This window comes from Stylophora pistillata, chromosome 1, assembly GCF_964205215.1.
Source record: "Stylophora pistillata chromosome 1, jaStyPist1.2, whole genome shotgun sequence".
Classification (NCBI taxonomy): Eukaryota; Metazoa; Cnidaria; class Anthozoa; order Scleractinia; family Pocilloporidae; genus Stylophora; species Stylophora pistillata.
Genome location: NC_142519.1, coordinates 46,904,962 through 46,912,002, shown reverse-complemented (window position 1 = coordinate 46,912,002; position 7,041 = coordinate 46,904,962). Strand labels below are relative to the sequence as shown.

At 38.5% G+C, this 7,041-nt stretch overlaps 1 pseudogene; it reads left to right on the top strand.

Moving 5' to 3' along the window:
* Window positions 1-3,258: 3,258 nt before the first annotated feature.
* Window positions 3,259-6,169, top strand: LOC148742806 (ryncolin-1 pseudogene; annotated as a pseudogene).
* The last annotated feature ends 872 nt before the right edge of the window (window positions 6,170-7,041 follow it).

Below are 7,041 nucleotides of genomic sequence, written 5' to 3'. Positions count from 1 at the left end.
ACCGATATCGCACTCATCGCTACGCAATTCGTGCGATATCGGTTTTCGCGTGCAATTTAATGCGGAATTCCCTCGTCAGGCTATGAATTTTCTTATAGAACTATACTAATTTGGCTTGTTCTGTGACAAATTTGAGGCGGCTGCGTTTGATTGTCTTGTTTATCGTCCGATCAATTCACTGGAGGTTTGCTACCATAGGGGTCATTGACTTCAACGCGACAGGACTGAGGAGGACTGAGCTGGATGTGACTGACTTGACACAACTGACAGGCGGATCTTAATTCTATGACCCACGGTGTTTTGTTTCCTTTCTTTTGAGAAAAGTGCATTAGTTTCTTAGACAGAAATTGTTTTGATTAGTTGGGAATTGAATACTTTAGTAGCCACTTTTGAATAAGTTGTTTGACCCAAGTTCAAAAGATATCAAAACAACAGTAACGTCACAAATGTTGCTCGGTGTTCAGTATGCATTATTCAAAAGGATCGCCCAAAGAGGATAAACCTAATTTTGATTTAAGTATAATGAAAAGGAATTTCTAATGACATTAAATTGAGGAGATGGTAAAGTCAACGATTGCGAGTTGAGTCAAAGACCGCATAAAAAGTGAAACAACTAAACATGTGCTAATGGGCCTTTGTGGTGTTCCCACTCGCAGGTCTCGCACAAGGTTCAAATCGCTTTTTGGAGCCTGATCATAGGGCTGCTAACTTCGCAAAGGCGATAGAAGATAGAAAACTCAACGAGAGAATCTAAAGAGACTTCGAAGTGCTATCTGAGATCTCTTGTTAGTTTGAATGTACCTCTGAAGACCGATGTTTGTCATACAACTTCCTTCCCATCAATGACATGGAAACGAGCAGATGTCAACTAAGTGACTCTGACCGATTTGTTAGTCGAGAGAATTTTACAAAAGAAGATGGAGCATTGTATGGAGGAATACAGGTGGTAATATTGCTTCCTGTTAATGTTACAGGGCTATAAGGCTTAGAATTTGTAAAGACATTTTATTTGTTACAAATTGAATGTCGGCCGGTTCGTAATGTGTCATAGGCATAATTTAGTAACAAGTTTCATCCTTTTTTTCCTAGAAGTGGCCCTTCACATTTTCGCTGCTTTTTTGAAATTTCAATAAGCACAGAATTCTTTAAAAATCAAAATTAATGGAATTATTTCTTGAAAAAATGGGTAGAAAACTTTTTTGATATTGCACGGCCTCTGGTTCAGATCACCAAGATGTGTAAACTTCGATAGAACACTGGAGCCGTCAGTCTTTTTTTAAAGTAGTCAACTACAGGTTGACGATGAACTGCGTGTTTTGAACTGCTTACCTAAGCATCATAGCAGTTTCCATAGGAACCAATATCTTTGCTAAGGGATTAGTCCCTGAGAGCACCGGTTGTAAAACTGATATGAGTGAGTTCATAGTACAGAAGAAAGGAGAAAACACACAAGAATCCTTTACCATGAAATGAATTTAATAAATTAAGAAAAATGTTGAATTTCTAATGGAAGATTTGGCTGGACGAAATGAAGTTTTAAGGAATGCGAAAGAAGTTGACATAGCATTGGATCTCACCTTAAATTGAAAAGAGTCTACTTTCAATATTTGGAAATACAGTCGAACCCCTATTGAGCGGAAATGGAAACTGGCCGCTTAATAGGGTTGGCCGCTAGGGGTTCGTCAGGAATTGGTCTGAAACTTATGTAAAACGTCCATGTATTCAAATACAAGCGTACTTAAAGGCCTTTAAGCTCTGCTGGACGCAATAAAGCGTTTTAAAATCGCACAAAACCAATTTTAAGTCAATGCTGAGATAAGGTCACAACATGAGTCACTTACATTGAAAAGTTAGCGACATGTAACGACATGGTAATATTAACTCAGTGATTAGTTGCATAAGTGCAATTTTAAGGATAGCTGACGATGAGGTCTCAACAAGAACCAAATAACACATATAAAATTCTCGATACTGACAAAACTATCATACATGTCGCAAAAGCAAAAGATCGTTATTTGAAATAATCCTGGAGACTCGTTTGTCGCTTTGGAGCTCGAAGGTTCAATAAACGTGTGTTAAGATGTATTTGGCAGTCGTTGCTGTCTATTTCGGGTTCTTATCTATCATCACCTTGTCACAAACAAATCCAAAGCACGTGTATTCAATTTTGGTTGGCCGCTTAACAGGGATAAAAAACAATAAAAACCTCCATCGGGACGACCACAAGGTGGCCGCAGTCGCTTAATAGGGGTGGCCGTTTAATAGGGGTTTCATTTATAGTATTTAACTGAAAATAATCTCGTGACTTTAATAACTGGCCGCTTAATAATGAAGGGGTGGCCGTTTAATAGGGGTTTCATTTATAGTATTTTACTGAAAATAATTTCGTGACCTTAATAGCTGGCCGCTTAATAATTAAGGGGTGGCCGCTTAATAATTAAGGGGTGGCCGTTTAATAGGGGTTGGACTCTATATGGATTGATAAAACTTGTTTCCTTAATTTAGAGCACCTGCGAAGGAAGTGATCCTTTTAAAGAGAATGAAAGATGTGTTGTTGACCAAAAATCAAACACTCACTTCTGCAAGTGTATCAAGGGTAAGTAGAAACCCAAGAGAATTTTGTAGTCAAACAGCCAAGGAAGGATTCATTATGAAGGATCATAATTACCCTGAGAAGTAAATAAGGGAAATGGTGAAGAGAAAAATCAGTTTAAGAAAGAGATATACAGGATGCTCTTAATCAAGAGATGTGCTATTAACTGCGACTTCAAATATGAGATAGCAACGTCCAGCTGACATTAAGAACTTTGGTAGTCGATTATCACGGAATGATGTGAGGGCTAAATGTCTTTTACTTACTGACAGAGTGGGAGGCAGTAGGGTGAAAATATTTAACTCAGGGTCATTATATATAGACTGAGCGCAGCGTGGCCTCTACGTCCTGGCCACAAGCTGAATGTCTCCCCATTTGGCCCTGGTCAGTCAATAACCTCTTTAGCATTTGTCAACTAATTCTTTAAACTTTAAAAACTTTTGGCTCAGCTTCAATAAGACCCGATAAAAATCACAAGAGGAAAAACAACAAAAAATATTCAGTCAAAAAGATGTTCTCCTTTTTTCTGGTAAGAACAAGAAACTAAGAGTTCGTCGAAAAACGGGACTCATTTTCATATTTTTGCTGTCTTCTAATTTTAAGTCTTAAGAAAAAAAATCTCATTTTTCAGGAACAATTATATATTTAAAAAAAAATCGGTTTTGCGAAAAAGTCGTCCGAGTGCAGGGCTAGACGGCTTAGTCCGAATCGGCTTACGTCAAACCGTTTGACCCTATACACATCCAGTTTCGTTAAAGGTTTCATTGCGATTGCACGCTCGTGGCCAGACGATTCAGAAAGTGATATGTGCGTTTTCCTATTTTTTTGCACACAAGGTGATGAATTATGACGCCATTAATTTTTAATTTCATAACAGAAGATAACTTGATATTCTTAGTGGGTACTTTTCTCGGGTTTTTCACTTCATAGATTGCTCCAAGAACTGTCTTGACTATTATCAAAATGGCTTCCCTACTGACGGTGTGTACTGGATTTACCCTGATGAAGAAGAACCCTTTCAAGTTGTGTGTGAAATGAAAACTGAGGGCGGAGGCTGGACCACCTTTCAAAGGCGTATGGATGGTTCTGTAGAATTTTATGTTGACTGGGAATCATACAAAAAAGGCTTTGGAAATCTGAAGGGCGAGTTTTGGCTTGGGAACCATTATCTTTACCGTCTGACTCAATCTCCCGACATGACGGTTCGCATTGAAATGGAGGATTACGACGGTGACCGACGATTTGCCGAGTACACGACTTTTTATGTGGCCGACGAGGGTGATAACTATCGGGTGACGATCGATGGATATCGAGGCGACGTAGGCAACTCATTGGTATTGCAGTCTAAGTCCATCAGGTATGACTTAGGCATCGTGTTTTCGGTGCTTACCTGAACGAATACTGTTTTTAGGAAACTTCTGAAGTGCATCTGCTTAAGAGTGTACCCTATACCTCATTTTATTATCTCTTTTCTTGGAAAATTATCTTATTACTTATCGAGGCATACCACTGTAAGTATATTGGTAAACTTGCTAGCCTATGTTGGATAGCGAAAACAGCAACAGCGAACTGCATTCACGTAACGATAGGGAACCGAGGAATCTGGAACATTCCTTTCCATTCAGTTAATTAATCTCTTGGTTCTTTCAACCACAAGTCTATTTACATCAAATTCACCTCTCTCTCAGTAACTTGGGTCGTCTGACTCTAACCTTAACAAATCTATTCGAATTTAACCTGCTTCATGCTTGTGATTGACCTCTGACTAAATCCTAGTGTACTTGCTTATATTTTCTTTATCGGAAGGCATTTGTGAGCTTGCTGGGAAACAGACCTTGGAAGATTTTAAGACATTCTTGTTAAAACACTAACACAAACACTTTTGCAAGAATCACACAAATGAACAAGAGCGCACGAAATTTCGTGTGGGTCCAAAGTAAGGACACCAGACACATTAAGCGCGTCCACTGATGGAAGTTGGACAAGACAGTCAGTCTGAAAAGAAGTCGCGATAGCTTTCACCTTAATAGCCTCGGAATTCAAACAATAACCAAATGCTAAATACAAACGAACACTGAACTAACTAGATACTTTAGAGCACTTTTTTAAACTTACTTGTAACACTTTTGTAATATTGCTTCCTCTCTTATTTTCTCGAATTACCAGTAATTAGACAGTGCTTCTTGGCTGGGTGTTGCTGACCATGCATTGTTTCCCAGCCTCTCATTTTCTCAAGAAGTTTTTTTGTTTTGAAATTTAGAAACATGAGTTTTACAACAAGGGACTAGGACAACGTCATCGCTAAGGGTGCAAATTGTGCATTGCGTTATAAAGGTGGCTGGTGGTATGGTAACTGTCATGCCGTTAATCCAAATGGCTTGTACCAAGGTGGACGTCGCGCACAAGGAATTACTTGGAAATCATTTCGAGGACAAAGTTATTCGTTAAAGCATATCGAGATCAAACTTTGACCAGGATAATTTCGTTTGTAGAGCCTGTGCACATGTTAGACTTGAGGAAACTGTAGTTTTCAAGAGACCAGGACATTTGCGATTCGTCAGAAACTGATTCTGTTTCTACTTTGGCTATTAAGTATGATTGCATCACCTTAGGAGTTATTGCAGTAAAATACAAGCAAAGAAGATGTTGAAATGGCACTAAATTAATAAGTGTGTGACTAAAATGTAATATTTCATTTACTTTCAGAGATCACAGAGGTATAAATTCCTTTCATGCTTATACGGATGGTGCGGGTATGCAAAATATACCAGAAGCTTTAATGTCTGCCGGATGTTAAATATGTTAATCACATTTACACATTGAAACAGATGCAACTGTAAACTTTCTCTGGCTTCAAATTAAAACTTGTAATCAATCTGCTGCAACTTAACAAGTACATCGGATAAATATTCATGTAATCCTTCGATACTCCAGAAGCCGTTGCTCGTGGAAATCAACAACTGGTATCGCTCATGCTGATTCTTTCTCTCGAGTTCCTGTCTTGACAAAAATTATTTAAAAGAAACGATATAGAAAAGAAATAAAAATTCCAGTGATGGCTTTCACTGCCCGTGTAGGAATTACGATCAAAAGTGGTTGGTCATCGGAGATATTGGGTCTTAAAATACCCTTTTTTTTGACAATGTGAAAACCAGAAAAAGCTGTCTTTACTAAAGGGAGAGGTAAGGGAAAAAATGAATGGAAAAAGTGAAAACAGATCAATGTTTTGGAGTCTGATAGATATAGAATACAACCCAGTTGATTTAATTTGAAGACGGCTTTTCGGTTTTTCACAGCGGCGGCGCAAAGTTAGCTAATTAATTATGCAACAAAATCAAGAAGTGGGGGTTTTTTCCGGGGATCGTACATTTCCCAGGAAATTAAATATTTTGACCTATTGTTTCACACCTTAGTTAAATCATGATACTTAGCATTTATGCCAATTTGGACTCAAATCGGAGATTTGAGCATTATCACCCCCTGCCTGGTCTTAAAAAGGTATTCTAGTTCACTTTGAGGAAGTCTTTGCGTTGGCTTCTAATTATGAACTATTATCGCCTTCACAGAATTTTCCCTTAATATATAAACTGCAATTACCTCATACCTTCGTGACTCCCAATAGATAAAGGCTGTCATACTGCTTGATAACGTAAAACTAAGGAACGTTTGTTGATTTACCTCGATCTCTTAAGTAGGACCATGACTAATTCCCTGCATGTGCTGAAGTTTCAATGCAGGTCTTTGTTTGTTTTCGATTTTTCATGTGGAAAAATTGCCGGATCTCAATAAACAATGCTCTAGACATAAAGACTAAAAAACAGGAATAATGGAATAGTGAAGAGAAACACTCAACTACGTCTGGTTTTTCTCCTTACACCACTTTCGCGGTGTAGCCGCTTCCTGCGTGCTTAACAATAGAACAGAGCGCAGTCAGAGCTTCTCTATTTGTTAAACAAAGACTCTCTTCGCTTTTATGCGCGGTTATAACTTCATTACCGTTTTTGTTCTGGGGCGAGTTCGGGACAACTGATTAACAGTGTTTAAATCTTAGTGAGTGGGTGACTCATTTTCATATCGGAGTCTCCATAAGTAAGTTTAAAAGGCTCATAAGAGCACAACCCCAGTAAAAAAAGTTACGCGGTGAGGAATTTAATTTGATTTATCACTCCTTCTGTCTAACTCTTCTATTGAATATATCTTTCTACCTCTTAGTTCCTGGAACATTCTTGGACCTGTAAAATTTTTATAACCACTTTGTTGCGATTCAGGCGGTGTGCGCACTCTGATTGCGTTGCACCATGGTCATCAGACAAAAATTGAGTCATTTGCTTATAAACGCGTCGGAGTGAACTTCTTTGGTGGCAGCGAGATAGCGTGAATATACGTGGATTGTAGTGGGGATTCACTGTCTGTTGTTGTTCCTTCGAAAGTTAAAAAGTTTGACGGGC